The sequence below is a fragment of the Anabrus simplex genome, chromosome 1 (assembly GCF_040414725.1).
Source record: "Anabrus simplex isolate iqAnaSimp1 chromosome 1, ASM4041472v1, whole genome shotgun sequence".
Classification (NCBI taxonomy): Eukaryota; Metazoa; Arthropoda; class Insecta; order Orthoptera; family Tettigoniidae; genus Anabrus; species Anabrus simplex.
Genome location: NC_090265.1, coordinates 1,453,924,963 through 1,453,940,717, shown reverse-complemented (window position 1 = coordinate 1,453,940,717; position 15,755 = coordinate 1,453,924,963).

Genomic DNA, 15,755 nt, shown 5'->3' with positions numbered 1-15,755 from the left:
AGATATGCAGATGGCACTCTAATTATATGCGACACCGTTGAAGGTATTCAAGGACTCCTCAGTAGAATTCGTCTCAGTGGATATGGTTTAAACATCAATACCACAAAAACCATGTTCTTAGTATTTAGCGGAAGCAACCATGAAGGTGGCTCGATTTCATTACATAATAAAACACTGAATGAGTAAGTCAGTTCACATCCCATAACAGCACCACAACACACAACCTGGACCCCGAAGAAGAGTTCAGACGTGGTATTTAGATTTCCAGATCGTTTTTCCAAAAGATGAGTTCGTTTGTGTGTGATCACAGTCTAAACCTCAAACTCAGGCAAAAGCTGTTGAGATGTTACGTCTAGTCAACACTGCATTAAGGAGTAGAGACCTGGAATGTCAAAGCTTCCTCCATGAACAGATTAGAGGCCTTTGAAATGTGGTTACATAGGAGAATGCTCGGAATACCGTGGGCAGATTTTGTAACCAATAATGAAGTGTTAAGGTGAGAGAGAGAGCTGAGCCTGATCTGGCAAACCTTATCAAATCCAGGGAAATAGCTTATTTAGGCCATGTTCTACGAGGTGGAAAATACAGGCTTCTACATTCTTATACTATAAGGAACGATAGAACGCAAGAAAGGAGCGGGCATGCCACCGATGTCGTGGCTCCAAAACATCAAAGACTGAACTTGAACCAACAACACCGAACAACTCTCAAATTTAGGTTCCACGGTGATCGCCAACATCTAGGGGGCCGGATACAAATCTCAGAAACTGGAAACTAATGGTGAAACTCAAATTAGTCATATATATTTTAAACTACTTGAAACCAATTTCATTGCCAGCAGGATTTCATTCCCAGCCTGTTATAGACACCTTTCCAATTGAATTCAATGTACCGTACAGTATGGAGCAAAATTAAAGTCTTTTTAAATAAGGAAGATTGTAAGGAAGGTCATTTTCAAATACAGTTTCTAAAACTGGGCTTTGAAAGACTAGACCAATATTACGTTATCGAGATTTTACAGAACTAGACTTCCAATGACATTCTACATGATGTATTTGATTTTTCCTGGCATCAAAATGAGAATTCAAATGATTCAAAGGTATCATATTTTATCAACAAATGAACAACAAGGTAATGTCATCAACCAATAGGTTGAATATTTTGATAAGTAAGAAAATATCGTACAGTGGCACTGACGTCACAGAATGAGATGATGTAAATGAAGTAGTATTCTAATACTGAATTTCTTCTTCATTCAGGCATTCTTCGCAATCTAAATATCAAAACTAGTTTGTGAAACTTGATTCACTACGCCGAAGGTAGAATTAATATCGTTTGTGAAGGGACGTTGACAATCTCAGCTTTAGGAAGAAAGTACTTCATTCCAAGAGTAGATTTGGCAAACATTAATACTGAGACACCATTCGTTCTTAAACGGAGGCAATTCCCTCTAAATTTAGATTTCTCTGTCACAATCAATAAGTTACAGAGGCAAACTGAATATAAAGTGGGGATCAAGATCGCTACTCAGGTGCTTATCCATGCACTGTTCCATGTAGATTGCTCAAGAGTACGTAGAAGTACAACTTCCATCTAAAATTGCACAGAACATTGTTTGCCATGTTCATCTGCTCTATGTATATGCAGATGACAAGTTTGTTATACGTGAAGTTTAACTTTTATTCCGTAATATTTTCATTTCAAATTTACCTTTACTTTTCACACAGTAATTTGGCGGCCGAAGATAGGCTTGCATTCTGGTAGAAAAAGTTCGCCCTTTACCTCTTTGTTTGATTTCTATGGTTCTTTCGTCTTATTATTACTAATTCTCTTACATTGTTTTCTGTATTATCGTAGCGGACACAAAACTGTGCTTTAATTTCACTTACCATCACTTTATTACTTAGGTACCCTCAATCCGCAAACGTCAGCTTTGAGGGTAATGTTAGAATAATTTACTACGTGACTTCATTTACAACGGCCGAAGTGGAATTGATTTTAACTGAAACTCTTAGCTAAATTTACCTCACACTATGTGTTAATAACCATGTTATCCTTGTATTTGGATATCTTCTTACTTTAGAACTCGACTGCAAAAATTATAGAAATTGCTAACTGTATGACGTTTTTTGGGTTTCCAGTAACATAGTAACAATTTACGACACTTCATGTTATGGGCGGTCAATGCGCTTGAAGAAGAGAATTTCGTCGTTGCCGGGACGAAACCTGCTATGTGAAATATTTTAGCTTAGAACTTCGGACGGTAATGTTCTGTCGTCTAAGGTGCAATATTGTGTGACAGTAGTCAAGGCATTCTCGCTCTTCATAACGTATGTTCTGCGGGTCAGTATATCTCAAAAAATATTAACACATAGGAGGTTTCGTCCTGGCAACGACGATTTACTGTCATGTAAACGGTTATTTTTCGTTTTCTTATTCCGGTTTCGTATCCTCCCAGAAGATTTGTGGCCATCACGCAGTAACATTTTCGTGTTTTATGTTTCCATTTTACCATATCGTGGATGTCGAATAACTGCCGAAGATTCCGTGCTCAGGGCAATCTGAGCGAAATGAAGAGCACGATATATTTTAAGCTTATGTTATTTAGTTTTGGTACTTTATCGTTTTTAGGGCCTGCCTGGCCGAGGCGGTAAAGGCGTGCTCGGTTGGCCCGGAAGGACGTGGGGTCGAATCCCCGTCAGAAAGTCGTAAAATTTAAGAAACGAGATTTCCACTTCCGGAGGTGCATATGGCCCTGAGGTTCACTTAGCCTACACCAAAAATGAGTACCAGGTTAATTCTTGGGGGCAAAGGCGGCCGGGCGTAGAGCTAACCACTCTACCCCATCACGTGCCGAGGTTAACAATGGTGGAAGCCTTTACCTTCCACTCCTCCAAGGGCCTTCATGTCCTGTACGGAGGTGACTTAGCTTTGCTTTACTTTATCGTTTTTATTGAATTTATTTTTTCTTTAGTTGGAAATATCTGCAGGCCTTCGGACTGAGCAGCGGTCGCTTGGTAGGTCATGGCCCTTCAAGGCTGTTGCTCAATGCTGTTTGGTTTTTTGGGTTTATCAAAGTTGGAAATTAGTACCGGGTGGTTACAAATAAACGTGTCATATTCAACCGTCTCTATGTAGAAAATGAGTAAAGACGTGAACAGGAACATTAATGAGAACATTGCCAAGAACATGGAGAAGCGACATAATGGATTAGCACTCCCAATGAAACATGTTGAATGCTTTGCCATCTCATAAATTATGTCTAGTTTTTGTTGATTAGCACTTCCAATAAAACATCTTGAATGCTTTAAAATATCATAAATTTGTATGGATTTTTGTGGACGTTGCGTCCATCAGAACATATGGTGTACTGAAAATGGCGCCCACTTCTTTCCAGGAAAATCTGAAATAATAGAATAGCTCGTTGCACAGTTAAGTCAAGCATCTCGAAGGGTACGTCTGATACCAAACTCGATATGCTTCCCTGCTCCTAATAAACTCTACCTTTAAAGTAACCCCACAACCAGAAATCACAGGGATTTATATCGGATGATCGTGGTGGCCAAGCATGTAGAACTGATCGGCTAAAAACTCCATCGTCATCGAATGTGTTATAGAGAAGATCTTGAAAATGACGATCGGTTTGTGGTAGAGCCCCATCCCGCGTCAGAACACTTGTGTCCAACGTACCTCCTGTACTGTGCGTATCACATGTTGTCAAAGCACATCATAGTAACGTTGGCTAGTCACGCTCTACGGTATATACTAGGACCCTGAGAACCAGTGATGAAACTGACCGCTTACACCCTCATCATTGTGCCGAGGAAATTAATGCGTATAGATTGGCGGGGAATATCCCCACACTCAGCAATTCTGTGTATTTACCGCTCTCATAAGAGAAGAATAGAATCATCGTTCCATAGAATGTTCCAAGGGCAGGTCAGTTCAACCAAAATTGCTGCGAGAAAGCTATGAGCTCTAAGTCAACACGTTGTAGTGCCCTGGGTGGTTTCAGCTGCTCTGATATGAATCTTGTACGGATAAGACCTCCCGAACTGTGGAGCATGGAATGTTAAAAGCAGCCATGACACAGCTCGAGCACTGCTTGACGATCGTTGGTTGCGTGTAGCGTTGTCTATCACAGTAACGGCGATTTCTTTGACAATCTGCGGCGCAACAAGTCCCTAGCCTCTTCCCGGAGCATTACCCAGCTCTACACTTTCTTCCAATTTCTCATCACGTTCCACAAAGTAGGGCGTCTCCGAAGTCAATTCATGCGGTATTATTCAGGAAGCGCAGCCACAGTGGTGGTATTATTTTGATAATAAGCTTCACCAATAAAGCTTTGTTCTTCTTCTTCAACCCTATGCTGACTCTTCGACGACTGCGCTGCGTACTGGTCCGTAAAACAATCAAGCCCTGTGTGAGAATGCCACTTTGTTGTCAATCATAGTATTAATGGAAGCAGCGAACCATGCGTATCTTGTAGTAGGTAACCTGGACGTTATTGTTGCCGAGTTTGTTACGCGTACTATAAAAAATTTCCTGTCTTGAGTTGGTTAAGTAGGGAAAATGTCATTGTAACCGTCCGGTATATTTAGTGTCTTCCGAATCTATGTGGTCGTTTACAAGTGTGGTCGGATGTGTCTGTCGAGAAACATGCATGAATATAAACTGTGTTAGTAGAGTATTCCTAAAAGATAAGATAATTAGAACATGTATTATATAGACTAACTAATCGTTAACTAGGGTAGCCCTCTGTTGTGTATTTTCCGTCGTTTCTCTCTTACACGAAGTGGAACCTATTGTACAGCTACAGTACTTCAAACATGACGGTCCACATGGGGATTGGGCTAGTAAAATGGACAGTAACTTCACCATATAGTCTCTGCCGGAAAGAAACCTCCTATGTGAAATATTTAAGCTTAGAACTTTGGCCCGTGAGGTCCTGTCATCTAAGGTGCGATATTGTCAAGGTATCCACGCTCTTCATAATGTATGTGCTGCGGCTCAGTATATCTCCAAAAATATTATCACATAGCAGGTTTTGTCCTGGAAACGACGATATCTTAATTCATTATTTTGTAAGTCATCAAATGTCTCGCAATACATCATCTTATTGAATACAACTATTGATTGAAAGTTCTGCGTTTAAAATTATTAAAATATCCCTCGTGACGTAATGAACAGAACTTAAGTTAAAAGTCAGTAATTATGAATTTGCTTGATTGAGTTTTAATTTTACGACTAGAAGTGTAAAAACCTAAGTGATAGATTGCATAAACTGTCTTAAAATAACAACATGAGTGATCTGGTCGGACAACACGTTATATGGCCCTGACATACTCTGAGCAGGCAATAAAATTCAGTACTTTCCAATCATTGCATTAACACCAAATATATAAATATGAAAGTATGAAATAATAATAATAATAATAATAATAATAATAATAATAATAATAATAATAATAATAATAATAATGTCCGCCTCTGTGGTGTAGTGGTTAGTGTGATTAGCTGTCACCCCTAGAGGTCCGGGTTCGACTCCCGGCTCTGACACGAAATTTGAAAAGTGGTACGAGGGCTGGAACTGGGTCCACTCAGCCTCCGGAGCTCAACTGAGTAGAGGTGGGTTTGATTCCCATCTCAGCCATCCTAGAAGTGGTTTTCCGTGGTTTCCCACTTCTCATCCAGGCAAATGCCGTGATGGTACCACGGCCGCTTCCTTCCCTCTTCCTTGCCTGTCCTATCCAATCTTCCCATCCCTCCGCAAGGCCCCTGTACATCATAGCAGGTGAGGCTGCCTGGGCGAATTACTGGTCATTCTCCCCAGTTGTATCCCCCGAACCAAAGTCTGAAGCTCCAGGACACTGCCCTTGAGGCGGTAGAGGTGGGATCCCTCGCCGAGTCCGAGGGAAAAACCGACCCTGGAGGATAAACAGAGGTTATATACCCTGACATGGGTGTGGCGATTTCAAGTAAGTAAAACCATTCTTGCCTATCACGTACAGTGATTTTGCTATTTGAAATAAAATTTTACATGTTGTTGTAATTTCGATAGAAAACACCATAATATAGAATATTAGCAATTTTAAATGGGACATGATCAAATTGCAACGAATATACAAGAAAGCAACATGTTCATTGCTAGAATGTATGAATCTCACAACAAGAGCACTTTGATGAGAATGAACGCTGTGTTGATCTGTGTTTGTGTTCTTTAGTAGTGTTATCTCACTCTAGACACCAACAATAATCTGACATCATGGAGACGTCCCATCGCCCCTAATACCATAGTTTCATTAATTTCTCATCCTGATGGAACCGTTCGCCATGTTCCTCGCTGAATGCTCCTAAATTTGCAGGAAAATAATCCAGCTGACTGTGAATGGAATGAAATTTTAAGCTCACGCGGCAATACAATTTCTGGAAGTACACAATCTGTTGGTAGTTGACATCTTTAACATTACCCAGGAATGTTCTGCAAACATCCTTGAGTGATTTCAATGCCTGAAGCTGTGTTTCGTTCATCGTCGATCTGAATGTCGGATCCTTCATAAGCTTCCGAATTTGGGGGCCGGCAAATACACCTCCCTTAATTTCAGTATCCGACAGTCCTGGACATTTCTGTCAGAGGTACCGAAGGCAGGGACTTCCTCTATCCAAACTCTTCACGTACTGCTCCCTAATTCCCAATTTAATATGCAAAAAGTTTGAGGATCAATTAATGAACGATTTACAATTTTTTAACCAGACACGAACTGTTTGCTCTTGGGCCACTGAGTCACTGACTAGTGGCGATCCCTGTCTCGAGAATCGCACTCACAGAGAAAACACGGGAACTTTGTATATTCGCCTTGCTGCCCTAATATGATACCGCAAAGTGTTAAATCACAGCACAGTAACCATCTGCGTTCATTGTAGTTCAGTTTCTGCAACACCATAGATAAACTGTCATAGTTTTCATGAAAATATGTTGAATGGGTGACTGGCAATGAAGATAGTTCATTTCCATTGTGCAGAAGAACACCTTTGAGACTTCTTTTACTGGTATTAATAAATAGACGCCAATCTTTTGTTTGGTAAATAGTTCCAAGACGACTAATCAAGCCAGGGATATCACAGAAAAACACAAGTTCATCTTCGTGAACAGAAACTACGGGAATTCTTCCCTCCGATTTCTGTAAAAATATGAATTTGTCCCAGAAAGTACAAAAAATTCTCCCTTTTAATTTAGATCCTAAAAGTTCACTCTTTTCTTCAGTGAGGCGTAGGTCAAGCACCAAATCATTTAAGTTACACTGATTATAAAGATGTGGAGATTTATCCTCAACATCCGGTACAAAGGTATCATCACCACCATCCTCCGCACTTGAAGATGACGAAGACACACTCTCTGGTAACTGTATTGGTAGTTTTGGGCAGTAATATCGGGTCCATGTGGTACGAGAGTTACGCCAGATGGTAAGCAGGGATACACAATGTGCTTTTTGTTTTTCGTATCGAACCCGGACACTTTAAATACACATAAATAACATCCCTCAAAATGATTTCTTTGTTCCCGTCAAGCCATTGCTATTCTGAAAGGCCTTGACAGCAACAACCCATTGTACCATTGCCGCAGGTTTTCTACACACGTTTTACACACAATATGGGGTGCGAAGTTCTTGTCCTGATCACCTAAGTTCATGTTAAAATATGCCAAGAACAGGTTTTTTTATAAATGGCATAATATTTCGGTTCTGGTCTTCAATTGTATGCTGGCCAATTATATAAGAGAAGGAGTTGAGACTGTTCACACATTTTCGCCTCCGAACATCACTGCCACTTGCCACTTTAAAACAAACTAACTCACTTATTTACTCAATCGACTTCAAGTGCACGTTGTAACTTCAACACAAAAGCGTGACACACGTTGTCAGATTCTCCTCTCAGACTACGGAGAAACGCTATTTTGGCGTTTTGACATTGTCTGGCATTGCGCATGCGCGAACCGCAACTGTTTTAATTGTTCTTCTGGTGGTCTAGTATGATTACCTGCTCCCCTTCAAAACAGAATACATACAATATTTTCTCTCAGACAAGTCCATTTCTGCATTCCATTCAACGAATCCAAACCTCATTTACAACAACGAAGCTCCATTAGCATCAACATGAGACGGACTAGTGACAAATCCGTGCGTGATACGAAACAAGTGATGTTATTTATTACATAAAGACAGTAAATGTAACGTATATCACATAGAATTACTTTTGACGGAAAATCCTCGCAGTTCTGTGTAATAATAATAATAATAATAATAATAATAATAATAATAATAATAATAATAATAATAATAATAATAATAATAATAAGAATAATAATAATAATAATACGAAGAAGAAGAAGAATCCTTTTTCCGTCACTTCTCCCACACGCTGGTATGGTCGCCGGTGCGATGTACTGTATGTCGCACATGCGGACTTGGCCCTGATTTACTGACGAAAGCTTTTCCTGTCCCCAACCCTATAGTTAGGGATGTCACAGTCTTATATATTACTGTGGTGGTTTGTAGTGTGATTTATTGCGACTGAAGCGTTGTATATGAAAACGAACAAAAACACCCAATTACCAAGCAAAGGAAGTAACTATACTCTGATAAAACCCACGACCAATGAGGCCCTTAGATATGTATGCCTCAATGGCCTTGGATCCAGAAAATAAATATTTATTTATTTATTCGTATTAGAATCAATGCATCATGTATAAATCATTAGTTAATAGTGAGAACAATGATTACATAACTGGTAAATACACACTAGAGGTGCATTCAAACTAGCAATTAGTATATCGTCGTTGCCGGGACAAAACCTCCTATGTCAGGGCCTCTCAAACGCCCAAAATCTCATGCGTGCAGCTCGAGGCGCAAGACCTCCGTGCACTGTGCATCTGTGTCGCTCGGCATGACTCGGATCAACGCTTCGTCTCTGGGCTACTCGGTAAGCTCGGCTCTACTCGGCTATACTCGGTTAAACTCAGCGCGGATTTGGAGGGCTACGGCGCAAGTGGGGCAGAGGGAGATAGGCGGAGCGAGCGAGAGAGGCGTGAGGAAAGAGAGAGTAAGCGCTATTGCTGCACTCTGGTCAACCAAGCCAAGTCGTCTTTTGCACCGTGCACAGTGCATGCACCACGCGCATGCAACCTGAGAGGCCCTGTCGTATGTGATAACATTTTTGGAGATATACTGACCCGCAACACATACATTATGAAGAGCGAGAATGCGTTGAGAAAATTCACACAATATTGCACCTTAGATGACAGAACCTTACCGGCCAAAGTTCTAAGCTAAAATATTTCACATAGGAGGTTTTGTCCCGGCAGCGACGATATGTCACATGATATCGGACCAGACTTTGGCGAGATCTCGACCATTTGGTGTGGCCTTCACTAAACTTTGCCTAGTGAAAACGAAAGGGCAGGAGTTGCAATGAAGGAGGTGCGCCATAGTTTGTTCTTCTCAGCAGGCACGGAGGGCTGACACATCAGATATACCCCATTTCTTCATATTGATGTTAGGTCGACCGACCCCAGACCGCAGCCTGTTCAGACTCTTCCATGTAGACCACGACTCTTCATAACCGACTGGAAGAGTTTCAGATGGATCCATAAATCCATTGAGGTGAAAGTTTCTGGATCTTCAGGAAGTTAGTCTTGATGATTGAGATGAGTCCGAAAGCCACTAAATAACATGTAAAATAATTCTCCTGAATTTCAGTCGTCATGTTTTCTTTTTTTTTTTTTTTTTTGCTAGTGGCTTTACGTCGCACCGACACAGACAGGTTTTATGGTGACGATGGGATAGGAAAGGGGTAAGAATGGGAGAGAAGCGGCTGTGACCTTAATTAATGTACAATCCCAGCAGTTTCCTGGCGTGAAAATGGGAAACCACGGGAAACCACTGTCAGGATTGCCGACAGTGAGATTCGAACCCACTATCTCCCGGATGCAAGCTCATAGCTGCGCGCCCCTAACCGCACGGCCAACTCGCCCGGTCATTCGTTGTTGAGAAGGTTGATAATCGACTTATGGATGTATTCCAGAAAATAATAATATAATAATATTAATCGTAATAATCACAATTATAATCATAATAATAATAATAATAATAATAATAATAATAATAATAATAATAATAATAATAATAATAATAATAATACACGAGCCATCATTTGAGTTTCTGCCGTACGGAAATTGATAATTAACAGAAAACATCATCTTACTTGATTTTTTTTAAGTAAACCACAATTGTTGTCTTATTCGGTAGGCTACTCTCCCGTCGTTGCCTATCGGCGTCGGTTGGACGTAAAGCAAATTGTAATAAAATTACTATAAAGCATTTCTTTATATGGATACAATTAAACAAATGCATAATGAGAGTAACAAACTATATTTAGTACTAATAAAAATGAAAGTAATAATAATAATAATAATAATAATAATAATAATAATAATAATAATAATGAATTAACGAAAGGAAGGAAGGAAGGAAGGAAGGAAGGACGGATGTACGTATTTATCTGTGGAAATGTGATTAAATGACCTTCTTCTCGTAAAATAACATATAGGGAACCACCTATGATGCTACTTAATAAGCAGAGAAGTAGAAAAGCTTAAAAAATCTTTGTATACAACGTAGGCCTAAAGGACTACGATTGGAAAGGAATCTACCATGGCCTTAAGCCTTTCAGTCCTGAATTTCCTTTTAAATAAAGAATGTTGAATTTAGGAGTGTGTTCTGATGACATTTGGTTCAAAGAACAGTTTTATTGCTCCCACAGCTTCTGAGATAATTAATGAGCACAATTGTGTTCATCAGGACTCAAGCATCATAAAGTTTACTAACTCCTAGAGTATAATTTTTATAAGGTTCATTTTCCTTTACGTGTTAGCATAGGAAAATAAACCCAACGAACATTGTTCTGATGGACTGCATATTCATGTGTGGCTGGGAGGCGTGATCAGTCTTAAGGGAAATAATGGATAAGAAGAACTTTTTGAGATACGAGGTATTCAATCTAGGCCATCGATATGTAAAATATTAGCTAGCTCTTGAACATAACTCCAATGAACAATGTTTGAACACACATTTGTATGGAATTGCAGGAAACGCTTCCTGCCCTTTAGGAGACACAGATGCACTTTACACTTCCTTCACTGTTATTCTTGAACGGCCCGTGCATTTTGAACAATTTGCAGCGACATGGAGCTCCAGCATCATGCGGAGGTAAACAATCAATGGTATCACACTGCATTTCTTGAGAAGGGCGTAATTCTTTTCTTCTCGGTACAACTTGAAAGTCTGAAGCAGCTGCATCTTCAGGAGGACGTCCGCTGTTTCTTCCAGAAAACTTTTCCTCGAAAGTACCAGTCCATATGCTACCCTATTACGGAAGAAAAGAAGGTTCAGTTCCTTTCTGTTCGGAATTTCTGAGTTTTTGCATCTAATCTGTATTCAAGCCATTTTTGAGCAATCACAAAATCAACAGCATGAAAAATCATACGCAAAGTCCACTTGCCCGTTCTGATAAAAATCCTAGGGTAGCCTATTAGCTGATCAAAGAGATCAACCCAACTCCTCCTATGGCATGATTATATCTTCTCATAATTTGAGGTTTTCCAAATACCTGTAAACCAAATAGCAAATCTATTTGATCAGCTGTTGTCTGTCTGAAACATGATATTCCTTGCTGCAATGCATACATGTTGGTATTTATTGCCATGCAACTAAACATATAATCAGATTCGTATCTCTTGACCGGGCCAGTTGGCCGTGCGGTTAGGGGCACGCGGCTGTGGGCTTGCCTCCGGGAGATAGTGGGTTCGAATACCACTGTCGGCAGCCCTGAAGATCGTTCTCCGTCGTTTCCCATTTTTACACTTAATTAAGGTCACGGCCGCTTCCTTCCCACTCTTAGCCCTTTCCTATCCCATCGTCGCCATAAGACCTGTCTTTATCGGTGCGACGTAAAGCCACTAACAATTATAACATATCTCTTGAATTAATGTATTGGTGACATCATCTACTTCTTCAAAATTGAGGGTCCCGTACGGTTCTACAACTAAACTCAGAGGCTTTCGTTTCCACATGAGTGATTCTTTAGGGCAAAATGCTGGCATAAGCGTCACATGATGCAGCGTGGTTTCTACTGCCTAAAATGTACTCAGATTCCTCCAGAGATTCGTCTACCGGTCCATTATCATGGAATGTGTCAGCAGAAACGTCATCTCTACTCACTGTGTATACTCCAACACGTTTTACTTTTAGGTGACCTTGTCATTGTATAAGTGATATATAGCCATCCTGAACTTCATCTCCAGATAGGCCTAAATAACAATCAGACTCCACACCATTTTGCAATACTCTGTATCTTATTGAATCCCAGTCTTTCTCCACAGAAAGATATACTTCTGTTTTTAAAAGCCTACCTTTACTTGTTCTATGCCTATCCTTATATGTAGGCCAACAAAAAAAAATATAAGATATGTACAAATGTCAAATATGACCAGGACCGATGACCTAGATGTTAGCCCCATTAAACAACAAGCATCATGAAATGTGACCAACTGCCATTGGTATTTCTGAATTATAAAGAAAGAAAATTTTCAAAACTAATATAAAATCTCTCAAAAACAAAAGCATTATTTATTATGTTCGCTGCTTATTTACATCACTACAGTCCGGTTGTACACAATTGTGTACATTCTACTTACGAATAAAATGAAATAATAATGAAACGACTTATTTTTTTAAAAAAGGCACTAAACACGATGTATGTATCCATAGAAACATGATATCACTTTAAAATTATCGTAAACAATTGAAAAATCGAAATTACAAAACTTAGCAGAAGTAGTAATGGCCATGGAAAACCAGACACCTCCAAAGAAAGTATGGTATACGCAGTTCAGAAACAAGTCGTTTCAATGCAAAAGCTGCTTGAGCATTACTAAACTACATGTACCTAAACATGTAAGAGACCGGACGAGTTTGCCGTGTAGTTAGGGCTGCACAGTTGTGAGCTCAGATCCGAGAGATAGTGGGTTCGAACCCCACTGCCGGCAGTCCTGAAGATGGATATCCGTGGTTTCCCATTTTCACACCAGGCAAATGCTGGGGCTGTACCTTAACTAAGGCCACGGCCGTTTCCTTCCCACTCCTAGCCCATTCCTCTCCCATCGTCGCCATAAGACCTTTCTGTGTCGGTGAGTCGTAAAGAAAATAGCAAAAAATAAAGAAAACATGTAAAAACGATCTGGATGCTCATGACATGTTTTGCTTATAAAACTTCAGTAGAAACTGAATGTACAACTGTGACAAACAGGTCTGAAAGGGTTAATTAAGTTACAGAACCAGCATTTGTCTGAGATGAAAATGGGAAACCACGGAAAGACATCTTCAGGGCTATCGACATTGGAGTACTACTTTATTTGATCAGCTTGCTAATGTAGTAGGAATTTTAAGGAAGGTTGACCGATTGGGGAAGTTTTATTTCAACTCGTCTTCAAACTGCTCTGAAGAACACGAATCATGAACAAACACCAAAATCAATTTCAGGAAATACATTCTTTCTAAAGCAGGAAGACTCATTTAAAAGTACGAAAAGTGTCGTCCATTGCATCGCACAGTAGTGACTAAGTTACGCATGAGAACTGTGGTTCACTCCGAACAAAACTGAACCTATTGCACATAAAATTCATTAAAGCCATAACACGGTATGAAGTCCGTTGACTAACAGATGGCCTGTACACGGAATATTGGATAGTCGTGTGGTCAGCGTGTTTAATTCTAAACTGGACCCACAGTTTATCCCATCATTCTGTTCCTCAAATGGCGTCATGAGGATGAGTCCTCAGTCCAAAATTATAATCCTTGAACAAGAGAGAAATCAGGTGCAGCTCCTTGGCTGCGTGGTCAGCATACTGGCTTTCACTTTTGAGATTCCCGGTTTCTTCTCCCGAACGGGCCGAGGATTTTAACATGGTTTGCTTGATTCATCTGGCTCGGGGACTTTACCTTTGCGTTTACCTTTATTTATTTATTTATTTACACAAAACGTACCCCCATTATAAACCACCAAAGAAGCACACAATAATAAAATCATCCCTCCACGTAGGTTTGGCGTCATGAATGTCATCCGCCGTAAAACTAGGCCAACCCGAATAAATCGGTTACCCGAAGGAGTATAAGAAGAATAAGAAAAAATCGATCTTGTATTCTCCAGAAAAGAAGGAGACACTTTAACTCGAGTGTTTCACATCAATATAAATAAAATATATTTTAATGGTTGCCTGGAGATCCCAAGAAAATGCGTCTTAGTTTGGTGGAAGTACTATGAAATTTTTCTCTTTATGTTCAATGGAGAATCTGACTCACTGGTACACATCACCGTAGCTTAATCTTCGAGGAAAAACAGGAGGATCTCGTGGCGTGTCCAGAGGGCGTTCTCTCTACTGTCGTTTGCTTGTAAAGAACGTCCAAGAAAAGAACGTGCGATAGTCCCCTAACGGGGAGTCAACACGAACCTGCGCAACTCTATAGAGGCTTCATCCTCATTCAGTTTAGATATATTTATCTTAAAGGTGTATTTATGTCCATGATACTCTGAGGTTGTTAGATTGTGATAGTGTACTAGAAAAAACACTTGTACAAAGTTTAATTTGGTACCATTTCCTATGAATGAGCGTTGTTAGATTGTGTTCGCACTCCGTATTTCTTTCATGTTTAAATAATGAGTTGTAACTCATAAAATAGTTGTAAGATAGACACCAGTGGATTCAAATTATAAAAATGGTCATTGTTGGAAAATGTAGATGTACATAAATTCCGAAACGAAATCTGCCTCGTTGTTACATGGGTAACAACGAACGTAGTATACGGTAACCCAATTCCGCCGGCAGGACCGTGATATACTCAGTCGTCCTTCAGGACATCTACTTTCATTTATATAAAACCAAGAACGAATATGAAATTGAGGAACAACCCGCATTGTCTAACCATTCGTATATTTAAATGTTTGATTGACATAGAACACTACATTATAATGTCAGCAATACCTTTTAGTTAGTTGACAGAACACCGAAGTGCATTTTTCCAAGTAATTCCCTTCATGTACAGTATCATACTGGTTATTATTTTTATAGAAATTCCTGGCGTTAAAATTATAGTTGATAAAATTAAAGATTTATATTCATGCAGTAGGTTTTTGGAACTCTTTTCCTTGCCACATAACAATTTATTATTACAAGAATATTTCTTGACATTCTCATTATTGGGGGAGGTGATGATTGTTTATAGAGAAAGTAGAACTAGGCAACCATCCTCCATTAACACTAATCAGAGAGAATAAATGGATGGAATCCGACACTTCGAAAAATAAAGCTATCGACCGAAAGACAAGGGCAACGGAGGGTGTGAAAATGAGACACTCCCTAAGTCTTGTCCTTACAAATAACTATACATGCATCTGTAAGACTATAATGTCTGGCAGAATAATCGTTATTTTCACTTAAATTTGGAAGACAAAATGTTCGATCTCTTAACCGTGATGTACCACGATGAGATCCTAACGTGTACGTGAGTTTTCACCTAGGAAATATCTAACTTACTAGTATTTACTGTTGTGAGACATCGACCGTCAAGGCTAGGGAGAAAGATCACATCGATGCCTTTGATGTGTGGTGCTGGAGTAGAATGCTACGTGCAGCTTGGACGTAA